Consider the following 27,228-nt stretch of genomic DNA (forward strand, 5'->3'; position numbering starts at 1 on the left):
GAAAGGAATTTGCCGAAGCGGAGCGGTCCGGAAGTACTGTCAGTGATCAAAGGCTGAAAGAACGACGAGCTGGGAAACAAATTGCCCAGCTCGGCGAACAAGCGAAGCAATCGTGCCCCCCGCTCAAGGTGCCTAGCCACAACGTCGATAATGATCCGAGGATGGTGCCCGGTTATAGCAATCTTGCAGATTACCTGCCCGACGAAGTACATTATGAACCCATGGACGTGTAGATACAAAGATACGAGTACGGGAAGCCTCTCGTCAAAGATGAAAGATCTCTATCAACGATGATGCGAAGATTGCATGATTGGTACTTGAAAATCTGTAGAGACTCTGGGGGGAGGAGTACTTTGTATGCGAGGGTTAAACCGGAGCATGACCTCGTTGGAATTGATCTGTTGCCTGTTCCATTTGAGGAGTTCTATCAGTTCTTCAATCAATTGGCCCTCGATAAAGCAACTATCACCTGCTACTGTCTGTAAGTAGTACTACTTCTGTCATTAAGTTTCTCTATATAGCTTAGCTCTTTCATTGCATGTATTTATAATCATCCTCACTATATTATGCAGATTGAAGATCATCGAATTGAAGAAAAGACAAGTCGGTGATATTGGGTTCATTAACACAAATCTCATAGATGCAACTCAGGTTAAATTTCATGCCGCAGAAACCGAGTCCAGCATGCTACAATCGTTGATAATAAATCAAAACAAAGATATAATACTCTTTCCTTACAACTTCAAGTGAGTGTTACTGTCTTGTGCGTATTCGGTTTCCCTTATATATTAGTCAAGGTTATAGTAATGTAATTGATGAGTTATGCATGCGTGTGCAGTTTCCACTATATTCTCCTACATATTAAGCTTGAGCAGGGACTAGTAACCGTCTTAGACTCAAGATGAAAAGATCCCAAGGACTATGCAGACATGACTCAAATACTCGAGAAGTAAATTAAATCGATCATTATCCACCATATCAGCAACTTTGTTCATTTCCTATTATATCAAGTAATTGTTTTCTTTGTCCGGCAGGGTTTGGAGAAAATTCACCAGAAAAGCTCCGGGACTGCCGAAGGAGCTGCAATTTAGACACCCGAAAGTAAGTACTAGCTATAGTAGCATTTTAAGCGCATCTACTAGTCATTCAAGCGCTAGTTTCATCAATACCATTTGGCATTCTTGCTTATTAGTTTGATTAACCTCTATTTCTTGTAAAGTGGTTGTGGCAGGAACAAGGGAATGATTTCTGTGGATACTATGTCTGCAAGTCCATCCGCCACACGACCTGTGAGCGGTGCTACACTGACGAACAATATGAAGTACGTAAATAACAACATTCACAATTTTATTTTATTACCATCATTTGTGTTGAGTTTCATTCATTCATATATATATATTGACCCCCTTCTTTAAATTAGATGTTTCGGAAGTGGGATGAACTCCTAGCACCAGCTCGCATGCGAGGAATTCAAGAGGAATTGGCGGCATTCTTTCTTGACCACGTGATCCCTGAAGACGGAGAATTCTATGTTGCCCTTGAGTCCGTATGATTATATTTGTAAGAGATAATTACTGTATATATGTAGCCGGTAGTGTCAGATAGATATACGAGAACTTGTTGTTCGACCAATCTCTCGGAGAAGGAGAGGTGGTCGATATCACTTCTCTCTGTATGCATATATGTTCATCACGATCTTCTGTTTCCTTCGTTTGCTTACTAGCTAGCCAGCGTGTCTAGTCCTCTCTATACGTATGTATAGTACGTAGCGTTGACCAAGCATGGACATAAGAGAGGACACTTCTCTCTAGTAATTATAGCTAGCTAACACAATATATGAAACACCTAAATTAACCCCCTAAAACCCCCAACCCCCCCCCCCTTTCAAAAAAAAACAAAAACCCCAGCCACAGAAGTGCTGACGCGTGGATGCCTATTGGTCCCGGTTGGTGCCACCAACCGGGACCAAAGGGTCTCCTGACTGGGCTCTGTGCACTGCCCACGTGGAGGGCCTTTAGTCCCGGTTCTGGATTGAACCGGGACTAAAGGGGGGAGGTATTAGTACCGACACTTTAGTCCCGGTTCAGGAACCGGGACTAAAGGCCCTTACGAACCGGGACTATAGGTCCTTTTTCTACCAATGCATAAGTGGGATGCTTGTTCAAGTAAGAACAGTGCCCAAGCACCGGTCCACCCACATGTCAAATTATCAAAGTACTAAACGCGAATCATATGAACGTGATGAAAACTAGCTTGACGATATTCCCATGTGTCCTCGGGAGCGCTTTTCCTTATATAAGAGTTTGTCCAAGCTTGTCCTTTGCTACAAAAAGGATTGGGCCCCCTTGCTGCACTTTATTTACTTTTGTTACTTGTTGCTCGTTACAAATTATCTTATCACAAAACTATCAGTTACTACTTATTTCAGTACTTGCAGAGAATACCTTGCTGAAAACCGCTTATCTTTTCCTTCTGCTCCTCGTTGGGTTCGACACTCTTACTTATCGAAAGGACTACGATAGATCCCCTATACTTGTGGGTCATCAAGACTCTTTTCTAGTGCCATTTCCGGGGAGTGAAGCGCCTTTGGTAGGTGGAATTTGGTAAGGCAAAATTTATATAGTGTACTGAAATTTACTGTCACTTGTTACTATGGAAAGTAATCCTCTGAGGGGCTTGTTCGGGGTATCTTCCCCCCGACCAGTAGAGCAAAGAGTTGCTCCTGAACCTACTGAACCTATTGAAGATGAAATTCCTTATGAGTATCCTTCGGGTATGATAGAAAAACTGCTAGCTAATCCTTTTACAGGAGATGGAACAAAGCATCCTGATGAACACCTAATATATGTGGATGAAGTTTGTGGATTATTTAAGCTTGCAGGTATACCCGTTGCTAAGAATAAGGTCTTCCCTTTATCTTTGAAGGGAGACGCATTGATATGGTATTGGCTATGTGATGATACGAGATCATGGAACTATAGAAGATTGAAATTGGAATTTCATCAAAAGTATTACCCTATGCATCTTGTTCATCGTGATCGCAATTATATATATATAATTTTTGGCCTCGCGAAGGAGAAAGCATCGCTCAAGCTTGGGGGAGGCTTAAATCAATGTTATATTCATGCCCCAATCATGAGCTCTCAAGAGAAATGATTATTCAAAATTTTTATGCTCGGCTTTCTAAAAATAATCGCACCATGCTCGATACTTCTTGTGCTGGCTCTTTTATGATGAAGACTATTGGATTTAGATGGGATTTATTGGATAGAATTAAACGCAACTCTGAAGATTGGGATCTCGACAAAGGTAAGGAGTCAGGTATGACACCTAAGTTTGATTGTGTTAAATATTTTATCGATACCGATATTTTCTGTAAGTTTAGCACTAAATATGGAGTTGATTCTGAGATAGTAGCTTCTTTCTGTGAATCTTTTGCTACTTATGTTGATCTCCCTAAGGAGAAGTGGTTTAAATATCATCCTCCCATAGAAGTAAAAGTAGCTGCACCTATTAAAGTTGAAGAAAAGACTATCACTTATAATGATCCTATTGTTCCTACTTCTTATGTTGAGAAACCACCTTTCCCTGTTAGGATAAAGGATCATGCTAAAGCTTCAACTGTGGTTCGTAAAAGCAATATTAAAACATATACACCTCCTGAGCAAGTTAAAGTTAAACCTAATATTGCTATTGTTAAAGGTCTCTTGTCTGATAATATAGATGGGCATGTTATTTATTTCTGTGATGAAACTTCTAGAATTGCTAAACCCCGTGATACAGATAAACCTAGACCTGTGATAGGCATGCCTGTTATTTCTGTTAAAATAGGAGATCATTGTTATCATGGCTTATGTGATATGGGTGCTAGTGCTAGTGCAATACCTATTGACTTATACAACAAAATTATGCATGACATTGCACCTATTGAGTTAGAAGATATTGATGTTACTATTAAACTTTCTAATAGAGATACTATTTCACCAATGGGAATTGTTAGAGATGTTGAAGTCTTGTGTGGGAAAACTAAATATCCTGCTGATTTTCTTGTTCTTGGTTCCCCACAAGATAGCTTTTGTCCCATTATATTTGGTAGACCCTTCTTAAATATTGTTAATGATACCATAGATTGCACAAGGGATGTTGTTACTGTCGGCTTAGATGATATGACTCATGAGTTTAATTTCTCTAAATGTAGTAAACAACACCATGAAGAAGAATTGCCTAGTAAGGATGAAATTATTGGTCTTTCTTCCATAGCCGTACCTCCTAGTGATCCTTTAGAACAATATTTGCTAGACCATGAGAATGGTATGTTTATGAATGAAAGAAGGGAAATAGATGAAGTATTCTTTAAACAGGAACTTATGCTGAAACACAATTTGCCTGTTGAAATCCTAGGGGATCCCCCTCCGCCTAAGGGTGATCCCATGTTTGAGCTTAAACCGTTGCCTGATAATCTTAAATACGCTTATCTTGATGAAAAGAAGATATATCCTGTTATTATTAGTGCTAACCTTTCAGAGCATGAAGAAGAAAGATGAAAACTCTGAAGAACCACCGTGCTTCTATTGGATATACTCTTGATGATCTTAAGGGCATTAGTCCCACTCTATGTCAACATAAAATAAATTTGGAAGCAGATGCCAAACTAGTTCGTGATCCTCAACGACGTCTGAATCCTAAAATGAAAGAAGTGGTAAGAAAAGAAATACTAAAGCTTCTGGAGGCAGGTATAATTTATCACGTTGCTGATAGTCAGTGGGTAAGTCTTATTCATTGTGTCCCTAAGAAGGGATGTATTACTGTTGTTCCTAATGATAAAGATGAATTGATTCCACAAAGAATTATTACAGGTTATAGGATGGTAATTGATTTCCGCAAATTAAATAAGGCTACTAAGAAAGATCATTACCCCTTACCTTTTATCAATCAAATGCTAGAAAGATTATGCAAACATACACATTACTTCTTTTTAGATGGTTATTCTGGTTTCTCTCAAATACCTGTGTCGGCTAAAGATCAATCAAAGACTACTTTTACATGCCCTTTTTGTACTTTTGCTTATAGACGTATGCCTTTTGGTTTATGTAATGCACCTGCTACCTTTCAAAGATGCATGATGGGTATATTCTCTGACTTTTGTGAAAAGATTTGTGAGGTTTTCATGGACGACTTTTCCGTCTATGGATCTTCTTTTGATGATTGCTTGAGCAATCTTGATCGAGTTTTGCAGAGATGTGAAGAAACTAATCTTGTCTTGAATTGGGAAAAGTGTCACTTTATGGTTAATGAAGGTATTTTCTTGGGGCATAAAGTTTCTGAAAGAGGTATTGAAGTTGATAAAGCCAAGGTTGATGTTATTGACAAGATGCCATGTCCCAAGGACATCAAAGGTATAAGAAGTCTCCTTGGTCACGCCGGATTTTATAGGAGGTTCATTAAGGACTTCTCAAAAATTTCTCGGCCTCTGACTAATTTATTACAAAAAGATATACCATTTGTCTTTGATGATGATTGTGTAGAAGCATTTGAAATACTTAAGAAAGCATTAGTCTCTGCACCTATTGTTCAGCCACCTGATTGGAATTTACCCTTTGAAATTATGTGTCATGCTAGCGATTATGCTGTAGGTGCTGTTCTAGGGCAAAGAGTTGATAAGAAATTAAATGTTATCCATTATGCTAGTAAGACTCTAGACAATGCTCAAAGAAATTATGCTACTACTGAAAAAGAACTTTTAGCAATTGTATTTGCGTGTGATAAGTTCAGAACTTATATTGTTGATTCTAAAGTAACTATCCACACTGATCATGCTGCTATTAAATATCTTATGGAGAAGAAAGATGCTAAACCTAGACTTATTAGATGGGTTCTATTACTACAAGAATTTGATTTGCATATTGTTGATAGAAAAGGAGCTGAGAACCCCGTTGTAGACAACTTATCTAGGTTAGAGAATGTTCTTGATGACCCACTACCTATTGATGATAGTTTCCCTGATGAACAATTAAATGTCATAAGTACTTCTCGTAGTACCCCTTGGTATGCTGATTATGCTAATTACATAGTTGCTAAATTTATACCACCTAGCTTCACATACCAACAAAACAAAAAGTTCTTATATGATTTGAGACATTACTTTTGGGACGACCTACATCTTTATAAAGAAGGAGTAGATGGTGTTATTAGACGTTGTGTACCTGAGCACGAACAGGAACAGATCCTATGCAAGTGCCACTCCAAAACTTATGGAGGACACCACGCGGGAGATAGAACTGCACATAAGGTATTGCAATCCGGTTTTTATTGGCCTACTCTCTTCAAGGATGCCCGTAAGTTTTTCCTATCTTGTGATGAATGTCAAAGAATTGGTAATATTAGTAGACGTCAAGAAATGCCTATGAACTATTCACTTGTTATTGAACCGTTTGATGTTTGGGGCTTTGATTATATGGGACCTTTTCCTGCCTCTGATTGATATACACATATTTTAGTTGTTGTTGATTACGTTACTAAGTGGGTAGAAGCTATTCCAACTAGCAGTGTTGATCATAACACTTCTATTAAAATGCTTAAAGAAGTTATTTTTCCGAGGTTTGGAGTCCCTAGATATTTAATGACTGATGGTGGTTCACATTTTATTCATGGTGCTTTCCGTAAAATGCTTGCTAAATATGACGTCAATCATAGAATTGCATCTCCGTATCACCCACAGTCTAGTGGTCAAGTAGAATTGAGTAATAGAGAACTTAAATTAATTTTGCAAAAGACTGTCAATAGGTCTAGAAAGAATTGGTCCAAGAAACTTGATGATTTATTATGGGCCTATAGAACTGCATATAAAAATCCTATGGGTATGTCTCCGTATAAAATGGTATATGGAAAAGCATGTCACTTACCTCTCGAACTAGAACATAAGGCATATTGGGCTATTAAAGAGCTCAACTATGATTTCAAACTTGCCGGTGAAAAGAGGTTATTTGATATTAGCTCTCTTGATGAATGGAGAACCCAAGCTTATGAAAATGCCAAGTTGTTTAAAGAAAAGGTTAAAAGATGGCATGACAAAAGGATACAAAAGCATGAGTTTAGTGTAGGTGATTATGTATTACTATACAACTCTTGTTTAAGATTTTTTGTAGGAAAACTTCTCTCTAAATGGGAAGGCCCCTATGTTATCGAGGAGGTCGATCGTTTCGGTGCCATAAAAATCAACAACTTCGAAGGCACAAATCCGAAGGTGGTAAACGGTTAGAGAATTAAGCATTATATCTCAGGTAATTCCATAAATGTTGAAACCAATATTATTGAAATCGTAACCTCGGAGGAATACATAAGGGACACTTTCCAGAACGTTTCAGACTCCGAAAAGGAATAGGTATGTGGTACGGTAAGTAAACCGACTCCAAAACAATTTTTAAGGCAATATCTCTCCGTTTTGGAATATTTAGAAAAATAGAAAATTAAGTAGCAGTCCGGGAAGGACACGAGGGCCCCACGAGGGTGAAGGGCGCGCCCCCCTACCTCGTGAGCTCCTCGTGTGCCTTCCGGACTCCGTTTTCTTGCACGATACGTATTTTGGTCGGTAAAAATTCATTATATATTCTCCCAAAGGTTTTGACTCCCGTATCACGCAAATATCCTCTATTTTTGTTTCGAGATGTTGTTGCTGCAGATTAGAGCAAGATGTCTTCTCAAGAGTCAGTCGGGGAGAGCCGGGTATCCAATCCGGCACCGGAAGCAAGGGCAAACAGCGACCCTGACCACTTTGGGCCAGCAACGGAGCAGGAGATGGAGGTTGACTTAATGAGGGTAGATGCCATGGAGGATCAAGAAGTCACCTCTCACTTCCGAGCTGGGTTCACGATGGGGGAACTACAGAGCTCAGCTATTCCAAACTCGGTTATCCCTTCCAATGTTAGATTTCTTTATTATGAAAATATGAAGAGGAGTGTCACTTGTTCTCCCGCAGCTATGAAACACCCTTGGGTGCAAGGAGCTTTAGCCGTCACAGGAAAGCTTCGTAAGGAAATAATGGACCTCAAGCAGCAAGTCAACAAGCTCGAGGAGGAGAATCGTATCCTGAGAGGAATCATCGCTAAGAATATTTCACCAACAACAAAGAAGGAGACATAATCACATGGGTATGGGCACTCCCCTTGGCAACCGCCAAGCTTGCGGGAGGTGCCCCGGTATCGTATCACAATCACAACTCCTATCTTTACCGTTTTCCTTAGTTCGATCCTGTTAGTAGTATTTTGATCTAGTAGAATAAAGTTTATGGCATGATCTAGTTTTATGTTTTGCTTTATTATCCTTCTATGTAATCGAGTTCGTGAGCTATATAATAAAGATTAGTGTTGAGTCAAGGGCTTGATTTTCTTGCTATAATCTTGGGTGAATAAAAGAAAAGAGAAAAAGAATAAGAAGAAACAAAAGTTCATATTGATCTTATTGATAGTAATGACTTCACATAGAAAGAGTGTGATGATTAAAAGTTATTTGGAGTTGGAAGACATAGCTTCGGTCATCGTTGCAATTAATAGGAAGTAATAAGGAAAGAGAGGTTTCACATATAAATATATTATCATTGACATCTTTTATGATTGAGATCACTCATCAAAATATGACATGCTAAAGAGTTGATGTTGGACAAGGAAGACAACATAATGGGTTATGTTTTCTTATATCTGAGATAAAGTATGTAGTCATGGATCATCCAACATGTTGAGCTTGCCTTTCCCCCTCATGATTGCCAAATTCTCAGCACCAAGTAGAGATACTACTTGTGCTTCCAAATACCCTTAAACCAGTTTTGCCATAAGAGTCCACCATATCTACCTATGGATTGAATAAGATCCTTCAAGTAAGTTGTCATCGGTGCAAAGCAATAAAAATTGCTCTAAATATGTATGATTAGTGTGGGAGAAATAAGCTTTATACGATCTTGTGATATGGAAGTAATAAAAGCGACGGACTGCATAATAAAGGTTCATATCACAAGGGGCAATATAAAGTGACGTTCTTTTGCATTAAGATTTTGTACATCCAACCATAAAAGCGCATGGCAACCTCTGCTTCCCTCTGCGAAGGGCCTATCTTTTATTATTATCTTCTACCTTATGCAAGTGTCATGGTGATCTTCACCTCTCCTTTTTTTCATTTTAACCTTTGGCAAGCACAGTGTGTTGGAGAGATCCTGATAGATATATCTAATTGGATGTAAGGGGGCATGAGTTATTATTGTTGACATTACCCTCGAGGTAAAAGGTTGTGGGGCGAAATTATAAGCCCCTATATTTCTCTGTGTTCGATTAAAACTCTGTAACCACAAGTATTGCGTGAGTGCTAGCAATTATGAAGGACTAGATGATAGTTGAGTATGTGGACTTGCTTTTCAGCTCTGACATAGACCCTTTCTGATGTTATGATAAATTGCAATTGCTTCAATGACTGAGGTTATAGTTTGTTGGTTCTCAATAAGGTTTCTGATTCATACTTTTGCATTGTGAATAGATCCTCACTTGAACATAAGTAATCATATGACAATATCTATGTATGTTGCTGTTATGAGAATAATCATGACGCCCTCATGTTCGTATTTTATTTTTATCGACGCCTCTACCTCTAAACATGGGGACATATTTATTGTTATCGGCTTTCGCTTGAGGACAAGCGAGGTCTAAGCTTGGGGGAGTTGATACATCCATTTTGCATCATGCTTTTATATCGATATTTACTGCATTATGGGTTGTTATTTCACATTATGTCACAATACTTATGGCTATTCTCTCTTATTTTACAAGGTTTACATAAGGAGGGAGAATGCCGGCAGGTGGAATTCTAGGCTGGAAAAGGAGCAAATATTAGAGACCTATTCTGCACAACTCCAAAAGTCCTGAAACTCCACGGAATACCTTATAATAAATAATGAAAAATCCTCGCCAAAGATGAAGACCAGGGGGCCCACACCCTTCCCACGAGGGTGGGGGGCGCGCCCCCTAGGGCATGCCCCCTACCTCGTGGGCCCCCTGATGGCTCTCTGATGACCATCTTCTCCTATATGAAGTCTTTCGTCGAGAAAAAAATAAGAAGCAACCTTTCGGGACGAAACTCCGCCGCCACGAGGCGGAACCTTGGCGGATCCAATCTAGAGCTCCGGCAGAGCTGTTCTGCCAGGGAAACTTCCCTCCCGGAGGGGGAAATCATCACCATCATCATCACCAACACTCCTCTCATCCGGAGAGGGAAATCTCCATCAACATCTTCATCAGCACCATCTCATCTCAAATCCCTAGTTCATCTCTTGTATCCAATTCTTGTCTCAAAGTCCGGGATTGGTGCTAGTAGGTTGCTAGTAGTGTTAATTACTCCTTGTAGTTGATGCCAGTTGGTTTAATTGGTGGAAGATCATATGTTCAGATCCTTTATGCATATTATTACCCCTCTGATTATGAACATGAATATGCTTTGTGAGTAGTTACGTTTGTTCCTTAGGACAAGGGAGAAGTCTTGCTATTAGTAGTCATGTGAATTTGGTATTCGTTTGATATTTTGATAAGATATATGTTGTCTAGCCTCTAGTGGTGTTATGTGAACGTCGACTACATAACACTTCACCATTATTTGGGCCTAGAGGAAGGCATTGGTAAGTAATAAGTAGATGATGGGTTGCTAGAGTGACAGAAGCTTAAACCCTATTTATGTGTTGCTTCGTAAGGGGCTGATTTGGATCCATATGTTTCATGCTATGGTTAGGTTTACCTTAATACTTTTGTTGTAGTTGCGGATGCTTGCAATAGAGGTTAATCATAAATGGGATGCTTGTTCAAGTAAGAACAGCGCCCAAGCACCGGTCCACCCACATGTCAAATTATCAAAGTACCGAACGCGAATCATATGAACGTGATGAAAACTAGCTTGACGATATTCCCATGTGTCCTCGGGAGCGCTTTTCATTATATAAGAGTTTGTCCAGGCTTGTCCTTTGCTACAAAAAGGATTGGGCCCCCTTGCTGCACTTTATTTACTTTTGTTACTTGTTGCTCGTTACAAATTATCTTATCACAAAACTATCTGTTACTACTTATTTCAGTACTTGCAGTGAGCCATTAAGAATAAATGGATTTTCAAGAGGAAGACGGACACTAATAGTAGTGTTACTATCTACAAAGCTCGAATTGTCACAAAAGGTTTTCGAAAAGTTCAAGATGTTGACTACGATGAGATTTTCTCACTCGTAGTGATGCTTAAGTCTATCCGAATCATGTTAGCAATTGCCACATTTTATGAAATCTGGCAAATGGATGTCAAAACTGCATTTCTTAATGGATTTCTTAAAGAAGAGTTGTATATAATGCAACAAGAAGGTTTTGTCAATCCTAAAGGTGCTAACAAAGTTTGCAAGCTCCAGCGATCCATCTATGTCAAAAGGCTTCAGCCTGATAAGCTCAAACCCAAATTAGAGAAGTGTTTCTTCATAGGATACCCTAAGGAAACAATTGGGTACACCTTCTACCACAAATCCGAAGGCAAGATATTTGTTGCCAAGAATGGAAACTTTCTAGAGAAGGAGTTTCTCTCGAAAGAAGTGAGTGGGAGGAAAGTAGAACTTGGTGAGGTAATTGTACCTTGTCTCGGATTGGAAAGTGGCTCATCAGAGAAATTCGTTCCCATGATGCCTACACCAACAAGAGAATAAGCTAATGATGATGATCATGAAACTTCAGATCAAGTTACTACAGGACCTCGTAGGTCGAACAGAGCACGTTCTGCATCAGAGTGGTACAGTAACCTTGTTCTGGAAGTCATGTTACTAGAACATGACGAACCTACAAACTTTGAAGAAGCGATGATGAGCCCAGATTCCGATAAATGGCTTGAGGCCTTGAAATCTGAGATAGGACCCATGTATGAGAACAAAGTGTAGACTTTGGTTGACTTGCCCAATGATCGGCGAGCCATAGAGAATAAATGGATCTTGAATAAGAAGACTGACGTTGATGGTATTGTTACTGTCTACAAAGCTCGACTTGCCGCAAAAGGTTTTCGACAAGTTCAAGGAGTTGACTATGATGAAACTTTCTCACCCGTAGTGATGCTTAAGTATGTCCGGATCATGTTAGCAATTGCCGCATTTTATGATTATGAAATCTAGCAAATGGACATCAAAACTGCATTCCTTAATGGATTTCTTAAAGAAGAGTTGTATATGATGCAACCAGAAGGTTTTGTCTATCCTAAAGGTGCTAATAAAGTGTGCAAGCTCCAGCGATCCATCTATGGACTGGTGCAAGCATCTCGGAGTTGAAATATACGGTTTGATGAGGTGATCAAAGCATATGGTTTTATACAGACTTTTAGAGAAACCTATCACTACTAGGGAAAAGCCTATACACACAATCTTACCAGCAGCGCGCCTCAAAATAAGGTGCTGCTCCTACGTAGCAGTAGCGCGCGCAAACAAAACTCGTTGCTGAAATAAGTATAGCAGTAGTGCGCCTGCTCTAAGATGCGCTACTGCTATAATTCCCATGACGCCGCCGCGAGGCTAGTTCTAGCAGCAGCACGTTATCACGAAGAGCGCTACTACTACGGATCATAGCAGCAGTGCATTCCACCAATAAGCGCTACTGCTAAGTTTACTACAAAAATTTAGTCCCACCTTGCTCCGTGAAGAGACTTTCTACCACCTTAAATATGTTACTTCTCAAACTTTGACAAGCACTTGGTCTTCATTGAACTCTATGTGTAGAATTTGTGGCCGCAATATGAGTCTTCACCGGTTCCTAAACCGGTGAGGACTCATATTGACAAATCAGATTGTACACAAAAAGATCGTTGATGATCAATGTATTTTTGATGTCAATTTTTACATGCTGACACATAGCAGTAGCGCGTTCTTTGTGAAAGGCACTACTACTAGGTAGTTTAGCAGTAGCGCCTTTCTCTATAGCGCGCTACTGCTAAGCCATTCCATCTCCCACCCCCCACTCTCCTCTATCCGATCCACTCGCACTCACACACTCACTGGATCTCCCCCTCAACCCCCCGCACCGGTCCTCCCCCATCGCCCCTCCTCCCTCTGCGCCGCCTTCACCTCCTCCTCGCTGGACTCGGTACCGGCCTCCTCCTCCATCCTCCCTCCACTCGCCGCTGGCCGGCCCCTCCTCGCTCCACCTTCCACCTCCGTCCTCCCTCCACTCACCGCCGGCCGGCCCCTCCTCGCTCGGCCTTCCTCCTCCGTCCTACTCTCTTCTCCCTCCTCGAGTCGCCCCTCCTTCTCCCTCCTCCCTGCTACATTTTGATTTAGTAGGCTAGTTCAGATGCAACATTTTGATTTAGTTGGTATGATTTAGTTGATTTAGTAGGCTAGTTGATTTAGAACATTTTGATTTAGTTGATTTAGTAGGCTAGTTGATTTAGTATGCACCATTTTATTGTTATTTTTCTGTATATGGATAGGTAGAGGCTTTTGTTTTTTTGTAATAAGTTATTTTTTGGCAAAATGTATGTGCCAATTTAGATAAATTTGCCACTTGTTTTTTTAACCAATTATCTTAGGCAATAGGGGCCAAATTAGATGAAATTTCTTGGTAGGTGGTACCCTAATTTGGTAGATATTTGTGAAAAGTTTTTTCGGCAATAGGTGCCACCGAAATGCTTTGGTAGGTGGTACCTTGTCATCTAATATGTTACTGAAGGAAATATGCCCTAGAGGCAATAATAAAGTTATTATTTATTTCCTCATATCATGATAAATGTTTATTATTCATGCTAGAATTGTATTAACCAGAAACTTAGTACATGTGTGAATACATAGACAAACAGAGTGTCACTAGTATGCCTCTACTTGACTAGCTCATTAATCAAAGATGGTTAAGTTTCCTAACCAAAGACATGAGTTGTCATTTGATTAACGGGATCACATCATTAGGAGAATGATGTGATTGACTTGACCCATTTCGTTAGCTTAGCACTTGATCTTTTAGTTTACTGCTATTGCTTTCTTCATGACTTATACATGCTCCTATGACTATGAGATTATGTAACTCCTGATTACCGGAGGAACACTTTGTGTGCTACCAAACATCACAACGTAACTGGGTGATTATAAAGGTGCTCTACAGGTGTCTCCGATGGTACTTATTGAGTTGGCATAGATCAACATTAGGATTTGTCACTCCGATTGTCGGAGAGGTATCTCTGGGCCCACTCGGTAATGCACATCACTATAAGCCTTGCAAGAATTGTAACTAATGAGTTAGTGACGGGATGATGCATTATGGAATGAGTAAAGAGACTTGCCAGTAACGAGATTGAACTAGGTATTGAGATACCGACGATTGAATCTCGGGCAAGTAACATACTGATGACAAAGGGAACAACGTATAGTGTTATGCGATTTGACCGATAAAGATCTTCGTAGAATATGTGGGAGCCAATATGAATATCCAGGTTCCTCTATTGGTTATTGACCGGAGACATGTCTCGGTCATGTCTACATAGTTCTCGAACCCGTAGGGTCCGCACGCTTAAAGTTCGGTGACGATTGGGATTATGAGTTTTGTGTTTTGATGTACTGAAGGTAGTTCGGAGTCCCTGATATGATCAAAGACATGACAAGGAGTCTTGAAATGGTCAAGACATAAAGATCGATATATTGGAAGGTTATATTCGGACACCGGATGAGTTCCGGGGGTTATCGGATAAATACCGGAGAACCAGGAGGTTACCGGAACCTCCCGGGGGTTATTGGGCCTTATGGGCCCAAGTGGAGGAAGAGGAAAGGTGGCCAGCTAGGGGCACGTGGCACCTCTAGCCCAAACCGAATTGGACTAGGGGGCCGACCCCCCCTTCCTTCTTCTTCTCCTACCCTTCCTTCCCCTCTCCTACAAGGACTAGGAAAGAGGGGGAAAACCTACTTGGAGTAGGATTGCCCCCCCCCCCTTGGGTGCGCCGCCGGCCCTCTCCTCCTCCCCCATTTATATACGGAGGTGGGGGCACCCCAAAGACACACAAGTTGATCATTGATCCCTTAGCCGTGTGCGGTGCCCCCCTCCACCATAATCTACCTCGATCACATCGTAGCGGTGCTTACGCGAAGCCCTGCGTTGGTAGCAACATCATCACCGTAAACATGTCGTCGTGCTGACGGAACTCTCCCGTGAAGCTCTGCTGGATCAGAGTTCGTGGGACGTCATTGATACGTCTCCAACGTATCTATAATTTTTGATTGCTCCATGCTATATTATCTCCTGTTTTGGACATTATTGGGCTTTATCATCCACTTTTATATTATTTTTGAGACTAACCTATTAACCGGAGGCCCAGCCCAGAATTGTTGTTTTTCTGCCTATTTCAGAGTTTCGCAGAAAAAGAATATCAAACGGATTGAAACCTTCGGGAACATGATTTTCGGAACGAACATGATCCAGGAAACTTGGACCCCACGTCAAGCAACCAACAGGGAAGCCACGAGGTAAGGGGGCGCGCCTACCCCGCCCCTAGGTGCGCCTCCACCCTCGTGGGCCCCCTGTTGCTCCACCGACGTACTCCTTCCTCCTATATATACCTACGTACCCCCAAACGATCAGATACGGAGCCAAAACCCTAATTCCACCATCGTAACTTTCTGTATCCACGAGATCCCATCTTGGGGCCTGTTCCGGAGCTCCATCGGAGGGGGCATCGATCAAGGAGGGCTTCTACATCAACACCATATCCCTTCCGATGAAGTGTGAGTAGTTTACCTCAGACCTTCGGGTCCATAGTTATTAGCTAGATAGCTTCTTCTCTCTTTTTGGATCTCAATACAAAGTTCTCCCCCTCTCTTGTGGAGATCTATTCGACGTAATCTTGTTTTGCGGTGTGTTTGTTGAGACCAGTGAATTGTGGGTTTATGATCAATTTTATCTATGAACAATATTTGAATCTTCTCTGAATTCTTTTATGTATGATTGGTTATCTTTGCAAGTCTCTTCGAATTATCAGTTTGGTTTGGCTCACTAGATTGATCTTTCTTGCAATGGGAGAAGTGTTTAGCTTTGGGTTCAATCTTGCGGTGTCCTTTCCCAGTGACAGTAGGGGCAGCAAGGCACGTATTGTATTGTTGCCATCAAGGATAACAAGATGGGGTTTTTATCATATTGCATTAATTTATCCCTCTACATCATGTCATCTTGCTTAAAGTGTTACTCTATTCTTATGAACTTAATACTCTAGATGCATGCTGGATAGCGGTCGATGTGTGGAGTAATGGTAGTAGATGCAGGCAGGAGTCGGTCTACTTGTCTCGGACGTGATGCCTATATACATGATCATACCTAGATATTCTCATAACTATGCTCAATTCTGTCAATTGCTCAATAGTAATTTGTTCACCTACCGTAAAATACTTATGCTCTCGAGAGAAGCCACTAGTGAAACCTTTGGCCCCGGGGTCTATATTCCATCATATTAATCTTCCAACACTTAGTTATTTTCATTGCCTTTTATTTTAATTTGCATCTTTATCATAAAAATACCAAAAATATTATCTTATCATATCTATCAGGTCTCACTCTCGTAAGTGACCGTGTAGGGATTGACAACCCCTTATCGCGTTGGTTGCGAGGATTTATTTGTTTTGTGTAGGTGCGAGGTACTCGCGCGTAGCCTCCTACTGGATTGATACCTTGGTTCTCAAAAACTGAGGGAAATACATACGCTACTTTGTTGCATCACCCTTTCCTCTTCAAGGGAAAACCAACGCAATGCTCAAGAGGTAGCAAGAAGGATTTCTGGCGCCGTTGTCGGGGAGGTCTACGCAAAAGTCAACATACCAAGTACCCATCACAAAGCCTTATCTCCCGCATTACATTATTTTCCATTTTCCTCTCGTTTTCCTCTCCCCCACTTCACCCTTGATGTTTTATTCGCCCACTCTCTCTCTATCCTCCCTCTCTTTCTCTATTTGCCTCTTTTTGCCCGTTCCTCATTTGCTTGTGTGTTGGATTGCTTGCTTGTCACGATGGCTCTTCCCCAATTTGGTGATCTTCACCTTAAAAGGTTAGAAGAAATCGAAAGCAATGTTAGGAGTTTTATGGTCTTACGATTCCAGCATAATAATTTCTTTAGAAACGAGCTTAAGGAACAAAAAGGCTTTATGAGTTATATGAATAAAGAGCTCGATGATATGTCTAAAGAATTTGATGGTTTGAGATCCCAAATTGCTTGCCTTGAGAAGTTAATAGCTGAAATTTCGGATAAGTAGGCCACCTTAGTTAATAAGATGGCCGCTAAGCCGGAAAACTACGAAAATAAAGAAGAAGATCTAAAAGTTATTGATGTGTCCCCTATTAAATCTTTGTTTTGCAATATGAATCTTGATAATGATGGGACTGAATATGATCCACCTTTACCTAGAAGGCGTTCCAAAAAATCGGAGTTTTTAGATCTTGATGCTAAATATGATAAAAGTGGGATTGAAGAGATCAAAACTTTAGATGTTAATGAACCTACTATTTTGGATTTCAAGGAATTTAATTATGATAGCTGCTCTTTGATAGATTGTATTTCCTTGTTGCAATATGTGCTAAATTCTCCTAATGCTTATAGCCAAAATAAAGCTTTTACTAAACATATCGTTGATGCTTTGATGCAATCTTATGAAGAAAAACTTGAGTTGGAAGTTTCTATCCCTAGAAAACTTTATGATGAGTGGGAACAAACTATTAAAAATAAAATTAAAGATCATGAATTCTATGCTTTGTGTGATTTGGGTGCTAGTGTTTCCACAATTCCAAAGACTTTGTGTGATTTGTTAGGTTTCCGTGATTTTGATGATTGCTCTTTAAACTTGCACCTTGCGGATTCCACTATTAAGAAACCTATGGGAAGAATTAATGATGTTCTTATTGTTGAAAATAGGAATTATGTTCCCGTAGATTTTATTGTTCTTGACATAGATTGCAATCCTTCATGTCCTATTATTCTTGGTAGACCTTTCCTTAGAACGATTGGTGCAATCATTGATATGAAGGAAGGGAATATTAGATTCCAATTTCCGTAAGGAAAGGAATGGAACACTTCCCTAGACAGAAAATTAAACTGCCTTATGAATCTATTATGAGATACACTTATGGATTGCCTTCCAAACATGGCAATACCTAGATCTATCCATGTTTTTATGCCTAGCTAGGGGCGTTAAACGATAGCGCTTGTTGGGAGGCAACCCAATTTTATTTTTATTCGTTTCTTTTTGATCCTGTTTAGTAATATATAATGTATCTAGACTCTGTTCTGGTTGTGTTTTTTGTGTTCAATTAGTGTTTGTGCCAAGTAGAACCATTGGGAAGACTTGGGGAAAGTCTTGTTAATCTTGCTGTAAAAAACAGAAACTTTAGCGCTCACGAGAACTGTTGCCATTTTTATTTGGAAAGTGATATTTAGTTAATTCTTTTTTCAGATGATTAATAGATAAATTAATCACGTCCAGAAATTTCTTTTAGAATTTTTGGGGTTCTAGATATTGCGTTAGCTACAGATTACTACAGACTGTTCTGTTTTTGACAGATTCTGTTTTTCGTGTGTTGTTTGCTTATTTTGATGAATCTATTGCTAGTAAAATAGTTTATAAACCATAGAGAAGTTGTAATACAGTAGGTTTAACACCAATATAAATAAAGAATGAGTTCATTACAGTACCTTGAAGTGGTGATTTGTTTTCTTTCGCTAACGAAGCTCACGAGATTTTCTACTTTAAGTTTTGTGTTGTGAAGTTTTCAAGTTTTGGGTAAAGATTTGATGGATTATGGAACAAGGAGTGGCAAGAGCCTAAGCTTGGGGATTCCCACAGAACCCCCAAGATAATCTAAGGACACCTAAAATCCAAAGCTTGGGGATGCCCCAGAAGGCATCCCCTCTTTCGTCTACTTCTATCGGTAACTTTACTTCGAGCTATATTTTTATTCACCACATGATATGTGTTTTGCTTGGAGCGTCTTGTATTATTTGAGTATTTATTTTTTAGTTTTCCACAATCATCCTTGCTGCACACACCTTTTTGAGAGAGACACACATGATTCGGAAATTATTAGAATACTCTATGTGCTTCACTTATATCTTTTGAGTTATATAGTTTTTGCTCTAGTGCTTCACTTATATCTTTTAGAGCACGATGGTGGATTTGTTTTATAGAAACTATTGATCTCTCATGATTCACTTAGATTATTTTGAGAGTCTTAAATAGCATGGTAATTTGCTTAAATAATCCTAATATGCTAGGTATTCAAGATTAGTAAAAACTTTCTTATGAGTGTTTTGAATACTAAGAGAAGTTTGATGCTTGATAATTATTTTGAGATATGGAGATGGTGATATTAGAGTCGTTCCAGTTGAGTAGTTGTGAATTTGAGAAATTCTTGTGTTGAAGTTTGTGATTCCTGTAGCATGCACGTATGGTGAACCGTTATGTTAAGAAGTCGGAGCATGATGTATTCATTGATTGTCCTCCTTATGAGTGGCGGTCGGGGACAAGCGATGGTCTTTTCCTACCAATCTATGCCCCTAGGAGCATGCGCGTAGTACTTTGCTTCGATAACTAATAGATTTTTGCAATAAGTATGTGAGTTCATTATGACTAATGTTGAGTCCATGGATTATACGCACTCTCACCCTTCCATCATTGCTAGCCTCTCTCATACCGCGCACCTTTCGCCGGTATCATACACCCACCATATACCTTCCTCAAAACAGCCACCATACCTACCTATCATGGCATTTCCATAGCCATTCCGAGATATATTGCCATGCAACTTTCCACCGTTCCGTTTATCATGACACGCTCCATCATTGTCATATTGCTTTGCATGATCATGTAGTTGACATTGTATTTGTGGCAAAGCCACCGTTCATAATTCTTTCATACATGTCACTCATGACTAATTGCATATCCCGGTACACCGCCGGAGGCATTCATATAGAGTCATATCTTGTTCTAAGTATCGAGATGTAATTCTTGAGTTGTAAGAAAATAAAAGTGTGATGATCATCATTATTAGAGCATTGTCCCAGTGAGGAAAGGATGATGGAGACTATGATTCCCCCACAAGTCGAGATGAGACTCCGGACGAAAAAAAAGAGAAAAAGAAAAAAAAGGCCATAAAAAAGGCCCAAATAAAAAAATGAGAGAAAAAGAGAGAAGGGACAATGCTACTATCCTTTTACCACACTTGTGCTTCAAAGTAGCACCATGATCTTCATGATAGAGAGTCTCCTATGTTATCACTTTCATATACTAGTGGGAATTTTTCATTATAGAACTTGGCTTGTATATTCCAATGATGGGCTTCCTCAAAATGCCCTAGGTCTTCGTGAGCAAGCAAGTTGGATGCACACCCACTTAGTTTCTTTTTGAGCTTTCATATACTTATAGCTCTAGTGCATCTGTTGCATGACAATCCCTACTCACTCACATTGATATCTATTAATGGGCATCTCCATAGCCCGTTGTTACGCCTAGTTGATGTGAGACTATCTTCTCCCTTTTGTCTTCTCCACAACCACCATTCTATTCCACCTATAGTGCTATGTCCATGGCTCACGCTAATGTATTGCGTGAAGATTGAAAAAATTTGAGAACATTAAAAGTATGAAACAATTGCTTGGCTTGTCATCGGGGTTGTGCATGATTTGAATACTTTGTGCGGTGAAGATGGAGCATAGCCAGACTATATGATTTTGTAGGGATAACTTTCTTTGGCCATGTTATTTTGAGAAGACATAATTGCTTAGTTAGTACACTTGAAGTATTATTATTTCTATGTCAATATTAAACCTTTATCTTGAATCTTTCGGATTTGAATATTCATGCCACAATTAAGAAGAATTACATTGAAATTATGCCTAGTAGCGTTCCACATCAAAAATTCTATTTTTATCATTTACCTACTCGAGGACGAGCAGGAATTAAGCTTGGGGATGCTTAATACGTCTCCAGCGTATCTATAATTTTTGATTGCTCCATGCTATATTATCTTCTGTTTTCGACATTATTGGGCTTTATCATCCACTTTTATATTACTTTTGGTACTAACCTATTAACCGGAGGCCCAGCCCAGAATTGCTGTTTTTGCCTATTTCGGAGTTTCGCAGAAAAAGAATATCAAACGGAGTCCAAACGAAATGAAACCTTCGGGAACATGATTTTCGGAACGAACATGATCCAGGAGACTTGGACCCTACGTCAATCAACCAACAGGGAAGCCATGAGGTAGGGGGCGCCTACCCCCCCCCAGGCGCACACTCCACCCTCGTGGGCCCCTTGTTGCTCCGCTGACGTACTCCTTCCTCCTATATATACCTACGTACCCCCAAATGATCAGATACGAAACCAAAACCCTAATTCCACAACTGTAACTTTCTGTATCCACGAGATCCCATCTTGGGGCCTGTTCCGGAGCTTCGTCGGAGGGGGCATCGATCACGGAGGGCTTCTACATCAACACCATAGCCCTTCCGATGAAGTGTGAGTAGTTTACCTCAGACCTTCGGGTCCATAGTTATTAGCTAGATGGCTTCTTCTCTCTTTTCGGATCTCAATACAAAGTTCTCCCCCTCTCTTGTGGAGATCTATTTGATGTAATCTTCTTTTGCGGTGTGTTTGTTGAGACCGATGAATTGTGGGTTTACGATCAAGTTTATCTATGAACAATATTGGAATTTTCTCTGAATCCTTTTATGTATGATTGGTTATCTTTGCAAGTCTCTTCGAATTATCAGTTTGGTTTGGCCTACTAGATTGATCTTTCTTGCAATGGGAGAAGTGCTTAGCTTTGGGTTCAATCTTGTGGTGTCCTTTCCCAGTGACAGTAGGGGCAGGAAGGCACGTATTGTATTGTTGCCATCTAGGATAACAAGATGGGGGTTTTATCATATTGCATGAATTTATCCCTCTACATCATGTCATCTTGCTTAAAGCGTTACTCTGTTCTTATGAACTTAATACTCTAGATGCATGCTGGATAGCAGTCGATGTGTGGAGTAATAGTAGTAGATGCAGGCAGGAGTCGGTCTACTTGTCTCGGACGTGATGCCTATATACATGATCATACCCTCATAACTATGCTCAATTCTGTCAATTGCTCAACAGTAATTTGTTCACCCACCGTAAAATACTTATGCTCTCGAGAGAAGCCACTAGTGAAACCTATGGCCCCCGGGTCTATCTTCCATCATATTAATCTTCCAACACTTAGTTATTTTCATTGCCTTTTATTTTACTTTGCATCTTTATGATAAAAATACCAAACAATATTATCTTATCATATCTATCAGATCTCACTCTCGTAAGTGACCATGTATGGATTGACAACCCCTTATCGCGTTGGTTGCGAGGATTTATTTGTTTTGTGTAGGTCCGAGGGACTTGCGTGTAGCCTCCTACTGGATTGATACCTTGGTTCTCAAAAACTGAGGGAAATACTTACACTACTTTGCTGCATCACCCTTTCCTCTTCAAGGGAAAACCAACGCAGTGCTCAAAAGGTAGCAGTCATTGAGTTGAACGTGTGCTGAACTCAGAGGTGCCGTGCGTTCGGTACTTGGATCGGTCGGATCGTGAAGACGTTCGACTACATCAACCGTGTTCTCATAACGCTTCCGCTTACGGTCTACGAGGGTACATGGACGATACTCTTCCATCTTGTTGATATGCATCACCATGATCTTGCGTGTGCGTAAGAAATTTTTTGAAATTACTACGTTCCCCAACAGTGGTATTAGAGCCTGGTTTTATGCGTAGATTTTATATGCACGAGTAGAACAGAAGTGATTTATGGGAGATACAAGTCATACTGCTTACCAGCATGTCACACTTTGGTTCGGCAGTATTGTTGGATCAAGCGGCCCGGACCGACATTACGCGTACGCTTACGCGAGACTGGTTTTACCGCCGTGCTTTGCACACAGGTGACTAGCAGGTGTCAATTTCTGCAACTTTAGTTGAATCGAGTGTGGCTACGGCCGGTCCTTGAGAAGGTTAAAACAGCACTAACTTGACAAACTATCGTTGTGGTTTTGATGCGTAGGTAAGAACGGTTCTTGCTCAGCCCATAGCAGCCAAGTAAAACTTGCAACAACAAAGTAGAGGACATCTAACTTGTTTTTGCACGGCATGTTGTGATGTGATATGGTCAAGACATGATGCTAAATTTTATTGTATGAGATGATCATGTTTTGCAACCGATTTATCGACAACTGGCAGGAGCCATATGGTTGTCGCTTTATTGTATGAAATGCAATCGCCCTGTAATTGCTTTACTTTATCACTAAGCGATACCGATAGTCATAGAAGCAATAGTTGGCGAGACAACAATGATGCTACGATGGAGATCAAGGTGTCGCGCCGGTGACGATGGTGATCATGACGGTGCTTCGGAGATGGAGATCACAAGCACAAGATGATGATGGCCATATCATATCACTTATATTGATTGCATGTGATGTTTATCTTTTATGCATCTTATTTTGCTTAGATCGACGGTAGCATTATAAGATGATCTCTCACTAAATTTCAAGGTACAAGTGTTCTCCCTGAGTATGCACCGTTGCGAAAGTTCGTCCTGCCGAGACACCACGTGATGATCGGGTGTGATAAGCTCTACGTTCACATACAACGGGTGCAAGCCAGTTTTGCACATGCAGAATACTCGGGTTAAACTTGACGAGCCTAGCATATGTAGATATGGCCTCAGAACACTGGAGACCGAAAGGTCGAGCGTGAATCATATAGTAGATATGATCAACATAATGATGTTCACCATTGAAAACTACTCCATCTCACGTGATGATCAGACATGGTTTAGCTGATATGGATCACGTGATCACTTAGATGATTACAGGGATGTCTATCTAAGTGGGAGTTCCTTCATAATTTGATTAACTGAACTTTAATTTACAATGAACTTAGTACCTGATAGTATTTTGCATGTCTATGTTGTTGTAGATAGATGGCCTGTGTTGTTATTCCGTTGAATTTTAATGCGTTCCTTGAGAAAGCAAAGTTGAAAGATGATGTCAGCAATTACACGGACGGGGTCCGTATCTTGAGGATTATCCTCATTGCTGCACAGAAGAATTACGTCTTGGAAGCACCGCTAGGTGCCAAACCTGCTACAGGAGCAACACCAGATGTTATGAACGTCTAGCAGAGCAAAGCTGATGACTACTCGATAGTTCAGTGTGCCATGATTTACGGCTTAGAACCGGGACTTCAACGACGTTTTGAACGTCATGGAGCATATGAGATGTTCCAGGAGTTGAAGTTAATATTTCAAGCAAATGCCCGGATTGAGAGATATGAAGTCTCCGATAAGTTCTACAGCTACAAGATGGAGGAGAATAGTTCTGTCAGTGAGCATATACTCAGAATGTCTGGGTATAACAATCACTTAATTCAACTGGGAGTTAATCTTCCGAATGATAGTGTTATTGACAGAATTCTTCAATCACTGCCACCAAGCTACAAGAGCTTCGTCATGAAATATAACATGCAAGGGATGGATAAGACAATTCCCAAGCTCTTCGCAATGCTAAAGGCTGCGGAGGTAGAAATCAAGAAGGAGCATCAAGTGTTGATGGTCAACAAGACCACCAGTTTCAAGAAAAAGGGCAAAGGGAAGAAGAAGGGGAACTTCAAGAAGAAAGGCAAACAAGTTGTTGTTCAGGAGAAAAAACCCAAGTCTGGACCCAAGCCTGAGACTGGGTGCTTCTACTGCAAGCAGACTGGTCACTGGAAGCGGAACTGCCCCCAGTATTTGGCGGATAAGAAGCATGGCAAGGTGAACAAAGGTATATGTGATATACATGTTATTGATGTGTACCTTACTAATTCTCGCAGTAGTGCCTGGGTATTTGATACTAGTTCTGTTGGTAATATTTGCAACTCGAAACAGGGACTACGGATTAAGAGAAGATTGGCAAAGGACGAGGTGACGATGCGCGTGGGAAATGGTTCCAAAGTCGATGTGATCGCGGTCGGCACGCTACCTCTACATCTACCTTCGGGATTAGTATTAGACCTGAATAATTGTTATTTGGTGCCAGCGTTAAGCATGAACATTATATCTGGATCTTGTTTGATGCGAGACGGTTATTCATTTAAATCAGAGAATAATGGTTGTTCTATTTATATGAGTAATATCTTTTATGGTCATGCACCCTTGAAGAGTGGTCTATTCTTTTTGAATCTTGATAGTGAAGATACACATATTCATAGTATTGAAGCTAAAAGATGCAGAGTTGATAATGATAGTGCAACTTATTTGTGGCACTGCCGTTTGGGTCATATTGGTGTAAAGCGCATGAAGAAACTCCATTCTGATGGAATCTTGGAATCACTTGATTATGAATCACTTGGTACTTGCGAACCATGCCTCATGGGCAAGATGATTAAAACGTCGTTCTCTTGAAGAATGGAGCGAGCAACAGATTTGTTGGAGATCATACATACTGATGTATGTGGTCCGATGAATGTTGAGGTTCGCAGCGGATATCATTACTTACTCACCTTCACAAATGATTTGAGCAGATATGGGTATATCTACTTAATGAAACATAAGTCTAAAACATTTGAAAAGTTCAAAGAATTTCATAGTGAAGTGGAAAATCATCGTAACAAGCAAATAAAGTTTCTACGATCTGATAGTGGAGGAGAATATTTGACTTACGAGTTTAGTCTTCATTTGATACAATGCGGAATAGTTTCGTAACTCATGCCACCTAGAACACCACAGCGTAATGGTGTGTCCGAACGTCGTAATCGTACTTTACTGGATATGGTGCGATCTATGATGTCTCTTGCAGATTTACCGCTATCGTTTTGGGGTAATGCTTTTGAGACGGCTACATTCACGTTAAATAGGGCACAATCTAAATCCGTTGAGACGACTCCTTATGAATTATGGTTTGGCAAGAAACCAAAGTTGTTGTTTTTTAAAGTTTGGGGCTGCGATGCTTATGTGAAAAAACTTCAACCTAATAAGCTCGAACCCAAATCGGAGAAATGTGTCGTCATAGGATACCCAAAAGAGACAGTTGGGTACACCTTCTATCACAGATCCGAAGGCAAGACTTTTGTTGCTAAGAATGGATCCTTTCTAGAGAAGGAGTTTCCCTCGAAAGAAGTGAGTGGGAGGAAAGTAGAACTTGATGAGGTAACTGTACCTGTTCCCTTGCTGGAAAGTAGTTCATCACAGAAACCGGTTCATGTGACATCTACACCAATTAGTGAGGAAGCTAATGATGATGATCATGAAACTTCAGATCAAGTTACTACCGAACCTCGAAGGTCAACCAGAGTAAGATCCGCACCAGAGTGGTATGATAATCCTGTTCTGGAGGTCATGTTACAAGACCATGACGAACCTACGAACTATGAGGAAGCGATGATGAGCCCAGATTCTGCAAAATGGCTTGAGGCCATGAAATCCGAGATGGGATCCATGTATGAGAACAAAGTGTGGACTTTGGTTGACTTGCCGGATGATCGGCAAGCCATCGAGAATAAATGGATCTTCAAGAAGAAGACAGACGCTGACGGTAATATTACTTTCTACAAAGCTCAACTTGTTGCGAAAGGTTTTTGACAAGTTCAAGGAGTTGACTACGGTGAGACCTTGTCACCCGTAGCGATGCTTAAGTCAGTCCGAATCATGTTAGCCATTGCCGCATTTTATGATTATGAAATTTGGCAAATGGATGTAAAGACTGCATTCCTGAATGGATTTCTGGAAGAAGATATGTCTATGATGCAACCTGAAGGTTTTATCGATCCAAAGGGTACTAACAAAGTGTGCAGGCTCCAGCAATCCATTTATGGACTGGTGCAAGCCTCTCGGAGTTGGAATAAATGTTTTGATAGTGTGATCAAAGCATATGGTTTTATACAGACTTTTGGAGAAGCCTGTATTTACAAGAAAGTGAGTGGGAGCTCTGTAGCATTTCTAATCTTATATGTGGAGGACATATTGTTGATTGGAAATGATATAGAATTTCTAGATAGCTTAAAAGGATACTTGAATAAGAGTTTTTCAATGAAAGACCTCGGTGAAGCTGCTTACATATTGGGCATCAAGATCTATAGAGATAGATCAAGACGCTTAATTGGACTTTCACAAAGCACATACCTTGACAAAGTTTTGAAGAAGTTCAAAATGGATCAGGCAAAGAAAGGATTCTTGCCCG

Source organism: Triticum urartu, chromosome 5 (genome assembly GCF_003073215.2).
Source record: "Triticum urartu cultivar G1812 chromosome 5, Tu2.1, whole genome shotgun sequence".
NCBI classification, from domain to species: domain Eukaryota; kingdom Viridiplantae; phylum Streptophyta; class Magnoliopsida; order Poales; family Poaceae; genus Triticum; species Triticum urartu.